This window comes from Sylvia atricapilla, chromosome 25 (assembly GCF_009819655.1).
Source record: "Sylvia atricapilla isolate bSylAtr1 chromosome 25, bSylAtr1.pri, whole genome shotgun sequence".
NCBI lineage: Eukaryota > Metazoa > Chordata > Aves > Passeriformes > Sylviidae > Sylvia > Sylvia atricapilla.
In genome coordinates, this window is record NC_089164.1 from 396688 (window position 1) to 408932 (window position 12245).

Sequence of the window (12245 nt, forward strand, 5' to 3'; positions counted from 1 at the left end):
GAGCCTGTGACGGGCTGGGGTAAGGGGGTAAGGGGGTTAGGGTTACGGTTATAGGGTTAGAGTTAGCGTTAAGGTTATAGGTTTTGGGTTAGAGGGTTAGGGTTGTGGTTACGGTTATAGGGTTAGGGTTAGGGTTTGGGTTAGGGTTATAGGGTTAGGCTTAGGCTTAGGGGTTGGGGTTTGGCTTAGGGTTAGGATAACCCCAGGCTCTCTGCACATCCCCCAGAGGGTCTGGGGAGTCCTGGCCAGCTGCAGCACTGCTGGCCCCTGTCACCCTGCTGCCACCTCCCTGTGACACGGGAGGGGAGTGTGGGTTTATCACTGGGGTGGGCACCATAAAGAGCCACTTGCTGAGGGCTGTGTCAGGAGTGGGATGATTCATCATCCCCTTCTGGAGAGCCTGCAGAGGCCAGAGAGAGCACAAACACAACCCCAGCAGCAAGGAAACTCCGTGCCTTTGCACATTTGCTTTGCAGGGCAGTCATAATCATCTCCATTTATTGTATTTAATCTTTTAAGTGCACAAATGTGAAATGGCTCTGTAAGTACTGAGAGGATAAATGAGGTTAAAGCATTCACGGGCAGTGGAATCAAGTGAGGCTTACGTTGGTAGTTTGTACATTCAACCCTCTGTCATTTCTGCTGGAACCATCACCGAGCAATCAGATTTAAACATTTCAGACCTTGGTGACAGAGCTTCCGCGTAAAATGTGGCTGCTTTTAGGGAAATCCAGCTCTTCATTAGAAAGGAGCTGCACAGAAAAGACAAAATAGAACAAACAGCCTCACTTTAGGATAATTGCACTGGAATTAGGAGGAAACTGGATGTTTTTGGAAGAGAGGCTGACTCTAACAGGGCGCTGCCAGGGTGAAGGTGCCACTGCAGCTCTGTGTGGAGGGCACAGAGACAAGCACAGGGGGCTCAGAGGGTGAGGCTGGAGCAGGGCAGGAACCAGCAGCCCCACGGGCAGCACAGGGAGCCCAGGGGTGTAGCCCTGGGTTTGGTGTTTGGTTTGCTGAAATTCCTTTCCCAGGGAATTTTCTGTAAACAGGAGAAATGTTTTTGTAGCTGTACCTTTGTTATTAATTCCTTTCCCCAGGAGGGACTTCTCCTTGATGTCCCTCTCTCTGACCAATGGCAGTGAAGAGGTTTGTCTTTGTGTCACCCATCGAATTGGTCTGTGTGAAATGGTATAAAAGGGAGACACACCCCAAAAATAAAGGAGTCATTTTCAGCCTTGTGAAGTGGGAGTCTGTGTTGTGGTGTAAAACAGCGTCACAGGGGAGCCCAGGGAACCCACAGAGCCCAGGGAACCCACAGAGCCCAGGGAACCCACAGAGCCCAGAGAACACAGGGAACTCAGGCTCCAGCTCCTCTTCCTCAGCCACAGCCTCGGCTGCTGCCAGGCCTCCACGAGTTCTTAAGCTCAGATACTTTAATTCATTTCATTTGCCATCTTAATGTAAATTTGCAATGTGAAAACCAGGAATAATTTAACACCAGGGAAAGGAAAAGATGAAACAAAAGCCTGGAGATCTTGGCAGTCTCTTTGAAAGCAAAGGAAATGTCACAACTCTCTTTTAACAGCATCTTTGTTTTTGCAGGCAAATTACAAGTCCAGGTTCAGGGGTGTTTTTGTTCTGCCATTCTGCTGTGACAGTGTCTGCTGGCAGCCTCTAATTCATTCAGGAAAATCCACAGCAGCAGTGAAGAGGAGGAAATGACAACAGCTCCTCTTTCCTCCCTGCCAGGCAGCAGCAAACACTGACTCTCAGTGAAAAGAGGTTTTAGGGCTTCTTAAGCCCTTCTTGACACTCCTCAGGCTCCTGTCTGTGCTGGGGAATTTTAACTCCAGGTGATCCACAGCTGAATCCCTGCTCCACCTCACTGCTGCTCTCCTCTGACGCGCTCCTGAGCCTCATCAGGCCAGATGAAAAAGGCAAATAAGATGCACAATAATTAACACAGAAGATCTGGGCTGCCCGTGTAGCCAAGATTAATTCAGTACATTTTCAGAGCCCCCGAGGATATAGATTCTGGGAGTCTGATCTATGGTTATTATTCTTTTAAAGGAAAATAGATTTCCCTAATTTACAATCAGTTCTGATGGTGGGAGGAGGAATTTAATTATTTTTTTTTTCTTTTGATAAATATACTGCAACTTTTCTGTAATCCCTATTAATCTGATCTCCTAGGGAAAATTTTGCTGATCCATCATCTTGTGGCAGTCTTAATTCCCTCGTGCCTCCAGGCAGGAGAAATGGATTTCCTCAGAGTAACCCCTGGTGCCTCCAAAGCCTCCTGTGAGAGGGAGAGTTCTCTGGGGGCTCAGCCCTTGTCCCTGGGTAGGGAAACGTGTCCCTGGGGAGGGAAACGTGTCCATGGGGTGGGAAATGTGTCTGTGGGGAGAGAAAGGTGTCCCTGGGGTGGGAAATGTGTCCGTGGAGCCCAGGGGCTGCGGGGGCACTGCGGGGATTGCTGAGGCATCCTCGTGAGAGGCTGTGACACACAGACACACAGACACACTGACAGACACACAGATGCTGACACACACTGACACAGACACACAGACACAGACACACTGACACAGACACCATCCACCACTCCCCGTCCAAACCAACACGGAGAGAACATCTGTTGGAAAAATAAATGCGGGACTAATTATCTGTGATTGAGCGTTTGAAGCTGCTATTTTTAGCTTTGCCGTAAAAAGATGTGATGACTCAAAGGTTTGTGCTCAGCATTTAGAGCCGGAGAGGAGCGGGGCGCTGCCCTGCCGAGCAGAACCCCGGGCAGGGTGGGCAGCCAAAAACCGCCCCAGGCAAAGGCTCCGCGTTTCCTCCGGGGACGAGCGGAGCAGGTGAACATCAAGGCTCTTGTCGTGGCCGGGTTTGCGGGGGCTGGGGCTGCGGGAGCTGCCATGGGGGACACTCGTGAGCCGAGCACCAAGGGCCGGAGCATCCTTTGCAGGGCACATCCCCGGAGCGCTGCCGCCTCTGCTCCCGCCTGGCACAGCCCCACAGGGGATCCTGACAGCCTTCCTTCTCCTCTGCTGCCTAAAAACTACCCCGAGCCCGCGGGAGGTTCGACAGGGGCCAGAAACAGAGGCCGGGCGATACAGCTGCCGGAGCCCGGCAGGCTGCATGGCCCCGCCACGAAATTCTGTGTGCAGACAACAAAGACATAAAAGGAAGATGGACTCGGCTCTGGTGGCTGCCAGGAGAGCCGAAAAGGCCCAGAGCACACGGATTTGTAAATGCGCAGAGCACACGGATTTGTTCAAGCGATGGGATTGCTCCCAGACGGGGGAGCTGCTCCGTGCCAGGGGTGTCCCTGGGATGGAGCTGCTCCGGGCCCGGGATGGAGCTGCTCCGGGCCCGGGATAGATCTACTCCTTTCCTGGGATGGATCTGCTCCTTACCCGGGATGGAGCTGCAGGGGCTGCAGTAGCTGTAGGAGCAGCAGAGGCTGCAGGAGCTGCGGGAGCTGCAGGAGCTGCGGGAGCTGCAGGATCAGCAGGAGCTGCAGGAGCAGCAGACGCTGCAGGAGCATCCTCTCCGAGGCCGAAGGAGCCCCCAGGGCACAGCCCGGGGCAGCGGCGTGGGCTCCCGCACGGCCGGGCTGGGAAAGGCGCCGGGAGCTGCTCTCGCTGCCGGGAAGCCGGGAGCTGCTCCACGGCCCGGGGAAGAGCCAGCCACGTGCAGTCAGGAGAAAAGCTGTTTTTCACACTTATTGCCCTTGAATTGGCAGAGGGAGACATCATGTTTTATATTAACTTCATAATAATTACAGTTATTACTGAATTCATGTATACCAAAGAGGTTGCAGCTCCCCAGGAAAGCTCATAATATTATTAAGAGAGATGCCAGTCCATTGGCAGTGTCGTGTAACAAGCTAATTCCAACATTCTGATATTAGACAGCACACCTCCAAAAATGCATGGATTTGTGCCTGGTCTCTGGGATCTGTGGCAGTGACACATCTGGCACGCACAGAACCGTCCTTTGGAAAAAAATGCTTTATAAAGCACAAGCAGCACAGCCCAAGAACAGCAATAAGTGCTGCCTTGAAAATTTAAGGCAGGGAAAATAAATCTGAAGATCCTTAATACCGGGCAATGCTGTGAGAAATGAAGGAGCTGCAGCTAGCTGTGGAAAACCAATGGGAAGGAAGATTTTGTCTGTGAGAGAAATTAAGGAATTCACCCAGAGCCTCTTCCCATCCTTTCCACACGATTAATTGCAGAGATTTAATTTCTCTGGGCATGTGTTCGCATCGGCAAACAAACTTTTCCATCAGATTAGAAGAGGTGACCCATCTCCAGTGCAGCTGTTGTTGTTGCTTAAAGTTCTGCAGAGTGGCTGAAGGAGTCAGGAAAGGTCAACTTTGCACCAGAAGGCTGGGGACAGCAGCTGCTGGCAGCATCCCGGGAAATCTGCACGAGGGAAAAGTCTTTGTGCTGGGAAGGTCAGATTGGGGCAGCTCCAGTTCACCCCATCCCATTATCCCATGGATCCTACCCCATCCCATCCCATTATCCCATGGATCCCATCCCACCCCAGTCCCTGCACAGATCACAGAGCAGAGCTTCAGGCTCCTGTGTGGTGCCAAAGTGACAAAGCCTCAGCCTGGGCCCGTGACCTCACATTGATTTTTACTGTAAGTCTAACACCTGAATCTGCCATCGAATGAATTGTTACACATAAACCCCAAAGTCAGGAGGAAAATCAGAGAGCAGCCTGGTCCCAGGGCTGTTACAATTTCCTCCACACTGTCAGGCTACAGCAACACACGCATCTCTCACAAAAATTAAATTGCTATTAAACTTTCTGCCCGTCTTTGTGAATTAACCTCTCTTTCATCTCAGCTTTTGATTTAGCAGGAAATAATTTTTGGAGCACTTTCCAGACTTCTTCCATTAGGCGTTTGGGCCGTGGTCAATAAGGCTGAGTTAATTACCTGCCTGAGCAGATCACGCTGCTGTGCGAACTGGGGCCTCATCTGTGCTGCAAATGCCGTGACCCTTCCTCTGTAAAGGTGGAGCCAAACCCCCGGCACAGCCCCCTGGAAGCTCCAGACACAGGTTTTTTTACATTTTTCCAGAGCAGAGCTGGGGAACCTGCCCCCTGGGCTTGGGAGAGCCGCGGGGAACATCCAGGTGTTGGATTTGCCTGAACGCAGAGAGCCTCGGGGTGCTCAGGCTGGGTGACCCAGGCTGTGGTCAGCAGAGCCCCCACCCCACAGCCCCACCCCAAACCAGCAGCCCTCGTGTCCAGTCAGGGGTGGACAAACAACCCCCAAACCCCTTTTTCCCTCTTTAAGGTGTGTTTTTCCCGTGCAGGTCGGACAGGGCTGTGCCCAAGCCAGGCCAACCCTCGTTTATCCAGCATCCTAAGCCCTAATTGAGAGATCGGGTGGGAACCTGCCTCCCCTTGCACGGCCTGGAGAGCTGACAAAGGCACCTGCAGGGGCTGGAGGATAAGTTCTGCCTCATTACAAAAGAAATTGCATCTAAATGAAAACCAACCCATAACGGAGCTGAACAAGGGCTGCCAGACATGCAGGAAATGCACCGCAGCACTGCCCCTGCCACTGCATTTCACTGCCCCTGTCTGCACAGGGCTCAGCCCCAGGCACCCGGGGCTGAGCTCATTTCCACAAAGGCTTCAGTGGTTTTTATGATGATCTGTAAATCCCGGGGCAGAGAATTAGCTGTCCAGCCGAAAGAATTGCATCTCTTTGATAGATTAGAGCCTGAAGGATCACATGTACAGCAATGCAGGGGCACATTTTCCCACTGATACTTGGAAAAGTCAGGATACCCTTCAAACATTCTCCTCCCCTTCTGTTTGGCTGTTTGTAAAATTTTAATGGCCTAAACTGCAAAATATTTAATAAATCTGGGAAAGGCTGTGCTAGAACATCTCCAGCTTCATCTTGTTTAGCTGAAAAATGTGCACTTTATAATTACTTACATAATTACTCATGTATTACTCTGAGGCTGGACTCGGAGGCAATTTCCAGCATTAATGCTTCTGTGATTCTATTCTTTCATGAGTAAATTTGATCCCATCTACTCTGGGGGTGATTCAGGTTTTCTCTAATTACTATTCATTACAATTTTTTGTTTTTAAAGCGTGTTCCCCAGCCGTGTGCCCACAGGAGCAGGTCCAGCTGCCAGGGAGACCTGGGTTTCTCCAGAGGCTTTGGGGGCAGCCTTGGGCCTGGGGCTGAGCAGGAGCAGAAAGGCTCTTCCCACTTGCCGCAGTCTTTCATAAACCTGAGGGAATAGAGCCAAGCCTGTGCCACTTTCTGGGCTGCAAAATGAAATCAGGATAATAAAAGACATCCTGGAAATAGACAATAATGGTAAAATGATATTTTGACAGGGAGACCATACATGGCTGATGGGAAGAAATGAACAAAGTGATCGAGGAGGGGCTGGAAAAATTGTCTCCGTCGGCTGCTGGGGCTCCTGTTGAGCAGATCCCACACAAACGGGGTGGGTTCACTGAACAAACACTCAGCTCTCCTGGGTTACCTCCACACTTCTCCACTCTCTTCCTTTAGGGCTACATTTTCCTTTTTTCTACTTTTCCGCTTTCTGAGGGCTGTTTCCAGTGCAAACACCCCGTGCAATTGCCAGGGCAGGGGCAGAGCCGGGCTTTGGGCTCACCTGGGCACGGGGAGCTGCAGGGGCTGAGGGAACTGCAGGGGCTGCAGGGGCTGCAGGGGCTGCAGGGGCTGCAGGGGCTGCAGGGGCTGCAGGGGCTGCAGGGGATGCAAGGGCTGAGGGAACTGTGTGAGCTGCAGGGGATGCAGGAGCTGCAGGAACTGCAGGAGCTGGGCACTGGCAGCTCGGATCAGCCACCCCGAGCTGTCTGTGGGACATCTCCTGCTCCTGCCAGGGGACAGTGGTGACAGCAGAGCCCCCAGCGGGGTCACCCCACAGCGTCCTGGGGTCCCCAGCCCTGATCCTGCCCTGGGGGTCCTGTCCCATCCCCTGTCCCTTCCCAGGGCTGCATCCCCCGCCCTGCGGGACCTGCACCTGCATCCCCTGCACCCCCTGCATCCCCTGCAGCCCCTGCATCCCCTGCAGCCCCTGCAGCCCTCCCCAGGGCCCCCAGCCCGGCTCTCCAGGGCACAGACCCCAGACTGGGGCCTGAGGATGTTCCCGCTGCCCCAGCTCCCCCGAGGATGTTCCCCCTGCCCCAGCTCCCCCAGGATGTTTTCTCTACTCCAGCTCCCCCAGGATGTTTTTCCTGCCCCAGCTCCTCCAGGATGTTTTATCTGCCCCAGCTCCCCCAGGATGTTTTCTGTACCCCAGCTCCCCGAGGATGTTTTTCCTGCCCCAGCTCCCCGAGGATGCTCTGGCAGCCACTCCAGCCCTCTGCAGAACAACACCTCGATGCAAGATTAATGAACAGAGGGGAACATCGTCAGCGATTAAAAAGAAAAGGTACAAGATGCTGCTGGAGCAGGCGGCAGCCCCAGCAGCTGCATCGGGATCTATATTGTTTAATAATGCACATTAAATTATTACAGACTTTTTTAAAGGCTGACTCTGCTCTGTGCAGCACCGCTGTAAATCCATTGCCAATGCGGGATAATCCTCCAGCACTTTCTAAATTTGTTTTTATTCTTTGCACACAATTCCCTGTAGCACTCAGCAAAGGAGCATTTTGTGCCACAGCACCCCAAGATCCTGCTATTCACTTTCTGTTTTCCAGCCTTGGGAACAGCTCGGGAGAAGGAGCACAGGCCAGCCCAGGGACAGGAAAGTTCCACTGAGGCCTCGGGGCACCCACAGGACACACACTCCAATCCAGCCCTGCAGATCTGGGGGATGGAGAGCTCACGGGCTGAGCCAAAGGAATGGAGAAATACTCTGAATCGACCTGGAGAAAGATGTGGTTTCTTTCCAAACTGAAGTCGTCTGATATTTGTTCATAATTTTTGCATTTTGTTGATTTTTAACCTTAGCAAAATACTGGTTTGTTTTTCAGGGTTTGGTATTAGTTTCAAAGTAAATCTTATTAATATTTAAAATGAAAAGCTCTTTCAGACCTTAAAATGTAGATCTTGCATTTAATAAACATCAATAGCAAATGTTTTGATTTTCTGAAAAATGTTTTATGTACTGAAACCTTTTGACAAATGCGACGTGAATTTACAAGCACTTGCAGCTGATTCAAAGCTGCACTTTTTTCACCAAATAAAACATTCAGCTGCGATGTTTTTTTCCCCGACTCTAATGTTTGTCCTGTGCCTAGGGGTGAATTTCGCTCAGTGTGAATAACAATGCGGCACAGACAAGATCAATAAATCTCATATTTCATTTGCTTCACTGTCGTGTTTGGGGCAGAGCTGGCACGGCCGTGGCAGCAGCAGCAGCAGCAGCAGCAGCAGTGCCAGGGTGGCTGCAGTGCCCTGGAGAGGGAATGACCCTGTCAGGAATTCAGGTCCTGGAGAGGGAATGACCCTGTCAGGAATTCAGGTCCTGGAGAGGGAATGACGCTGTCAGGAATTTGGGTCCTGGAGAGGGAATGACCCTGTCAGGAATTTGGGGTCCCTGGGGGCCCAGGGGAGGGTCGGGGGTCTCACAGGGGGTTGGGGACAGGGCTGTCACCCCTCAGCTCCTTGTGCTGGCAGGACACTGACCCCGCACTGCCCTTCCCTCTCAGCTGGGCCAGGCAGGGACAGAGCTGAGCCCTGCTTGTCCCTTGTCCCCAGGGAGAGCCCGGGCAGCTCCTGGGGACAGGACACCCGGAGGGGACAGGACACCCAGAGGGGACAGGACACACCCAGCAGGGACAGACACCCGTGTGGGGACAGGACACCCGGAGGGGACAGGACACCCAGAGGGGACAGGACACCCGTGTGGGGACAGCCGCCCTGCTGTGTGCTGGGGACAGGCTCCAGGGCACTGCAGATCCCTCCTGCCCCAGGAGCTCAGAGGGGTTGAGGCTGGGAAAGGTCTCCAGGATCTCCTCCAACCTTTGGCCAAAGCCCCCTCCCCACTAAACCACAACATGAAGTGTCACATCGGCCCTTTTTTGGACATCTCGTTCCTTTCCAGCCTTGCACCTCACTCCCGTGCCGCCCTGGCTGCTCCCTGCCCTCCTACCCAAAACAATCCCAGCTCTGCTTTATTTGGCTGCATATGAGCTCCAGAGGGATTTCATAAATCGGTGGATTTGGCATTTCTCATTTGGAGAACACTTCAGAACAAACAGATGTGGAGGGGGAGCTGCCCAGAGGTTACAGCAATAACAATAACAGGGTCAGAAAGTGATTTATGGCTGAGCCTTGTGGTGCTGAGGGAGGGAGGTGCTGCTGGCACCGGGGGACGCGTCCCCAGCACTGTGTGACAGCTCCACGGGGCCATGGAATAGCAAAGGCTGGGGAGGACCAACAAACTGGGAAGTGCAGCCTTTGGCTCAGCCCCACCACGCCAAATAAATCACCAGCACGGCCTGGGGAAAAGGGAGATGCCAAACACCGAGTTTTGCTTCCCCACAGAAGGGTTTTAGGACGCTACAATTGCTGCTAGAGAGTCCTGAGGAACTCGTAATACATTGGCCACGTTTCAGAAGTGTTTGGGTGATGAGCTCCTGAAAGGAGAGATTAATCCACTGGAGTGAGATAATTGTGGGTTCACTTTGGAACGTGCTCTCTCTGCATTTGATGACTAATTATCAGTGTCTAGTAAGAGAATGTTATCTTTAAATCATGTAAAGGGCAAATGCTTTTACGTGGTGTTGAAGGCTGCCCACATGTAAGGCTGAACATTTCTTTTATTGCCGTGTTTATCTGTTTTGATCCGCGCTGAGTAGAAAATACTCTGCTTTAAAAATACACTGTGGCTCCTTTGATTTCCTAAATAGATTTATAATTATCTCCAAATTGAACACACTCAGCTTCTGCCCAAGTAATTGCCAGGCACTGTCCTTCCCAGGAAGTGCAGCCCTTGGCAGACCGTCCCTGGGCCGCAGGAAATGAGGGGAATGGCATGGATCAGCGCAGCTCCTGCGCAGCCCTGGGCCAGGGCACAGGCATCACACCGCTGCCTCGGCTGCTCTTCCCTCGGACCTGACCCCGGGGGGTTCAGGGCTGCACTGGGCAAACTGGGGACAAACTGCAGCTCCTCAGGTGAGCCTACACTGGCTTTTCTCTCCCGCCTTGGAGAGCCCAGGGCGTCCTGACCCCACAGAAACTCCTTCCCTGAGGTTCAAGGATCATTAACCCAACCTCCTGCCCTTTGCTGAACGCCCTTTTCCTACTTCTGACAGCGCCTCGAACAGGCACAAGTCACCTCCTCAAAACCCTCTTCCAAAAAGGCTCTCAGTGTTACTGCAGACAGCACAAAGAAATAGAGGACGAGAAAACTGGAACTTATTAGGCCCATCTGAATTCCCTGTGCTTTTCTGAGCTTCTCTTCAATTATGTGGGGTTTGGTTTTGGGGTGTTCTTTTTTTTTTTTGGCGTTTTATTTTTTGGTTTGTTTTTGGGGGGCTTTTTATTTTTGTTTTTGTTTTTTTTGTTTTGTTTGTTTTTTGGGGGGTTTATTTTGGGTTTTTTGGTGTGATCTAAGGTTTACTCCTCCAGTGCAAATGGCTCGCAGCCAGCTGTCTCCATGACAGGTTTAGGAATAATTTGTGTAATTTTTGTAACTTGGGAGAATGTTGTTAGTTTGTCCTCAAAAGAAATCGAGCAAAATAACTACAAGATAGAGCAAAATAACATAAGCTGGCTTTAATTCTGCAAAACCTGGGGAATTAAAGCTCCTCTGTTTAAATAGCACTCGGTGCTGTTAAATTAAACAACTGCCAAAGGGGAGGTTTTCTGAGAACGAGTAAGAAAAGGATCAGATGTAAATAAATGGGTTTGGGCTCAGGGCTGCTGCAGAGCCTCCTGTTCCAGTGACACCCCTCAGCAGTGACATTTCTGGGGCCAGGAGTCAGCAGCAGAGATGGCAGCAGCCAATTTGTGCTTGGTTAGAGTTTACACTTGTTTACTGCCATGGAAGCAGACCAGACACCGACCGAAGGAACTGGGAGGGAAAATGTTTGGGCCAAGTGTGTCCTTGTCAAGAAAATCATTTGACTCTGGTCTTTGTGCCTCAAACTGCAGCAATAAGCTGTCGTGGGCAGGCTGGCACTGCTGAGAGGGAGACGGAACGTGGAGGAGTCGGCAGCTGCTGCAGCACAGCCCCACTTCTGCCTTAATTTAAAGCTCACACTGGACGTCTAAGTGCCTTTTATCACAGAATATTTTAAAAGGAACAACATTTTCTGACATAAATGTCTCTGCTAATGACAAAGACCAGAAGTAGCTTGTGGCCAAAGAATAAATGTTTTTCTAAAGCTTAGCAACAGCTCAGGCTCTGAATGTCATCATCCTCCTGGGACGCCTGTTGCTGTATTCTCAGGATTAGGTGAAATTATCCCGAGTCCTGTTTGCAATATTTTGTGGCTGTGCATCTTGTCCTTCTGTCTGAAGGTCAGAGGAGAATTCTCCACCGCACTTTTGTTCCTGAAGAGAAGCAATGGGTAGAAGTCATGAAGTGATATTCACAATTACCTATTCCTAAGAGCCCGTTCTGTAGCCCTTGTGGAACCTCTGGGGTTGGAGTGGCGCAGTAAAAAGGCTCCCGGAGCAGCCCCGGGCAGGGCTGGCAGCAGGACCCTGGGCAGAATTGTCCCTTCTGCCCTGGCACTGCCCCGCAGGAGCCGCTGGTGCCCGCCTGCGTTCCCCTGGCAGGGCTTTGGGGACTGGGGCTGCGGCAGGGCTCAGCCCCGCAGGGCTCCGTGCTCCCAGAGGAACGTGTTTGGAGGATGCTCACAGTCCTGGGGCAGCCGCGGGCTGGGGTGAGACAAACCCTGCCTCAGCCAACATTCCAGCCCTAACCTCAGCTCCTGCCTCTCCCCTGATTTCGTGTTGTTTGGAACTGTAAGTGTTGGCTTTCCCTGCCAGCAGAATTTGTTTTCAGACCTGTTCTCCTGCAGGAGGAACCAAGGGGAAGGTCTCCAGGGCTCTGCGCTGTGAGAACGGACCCGGTGTGTGGCCCGGCATCGATCAGGAGATAATCGTGAGCCCTCTCTGCCCTGGGTGCTCCCGTCTCCTAGGGAAGGGCTGCAGGATTCCAGGAGCCCATGGCACAAAACCTCCCCGGCAGCAGGTCCCAGAGCCACGGGACGGTTTCCATCAGCGCTGGCTCCAAACTCCACATTTTAACCCACGT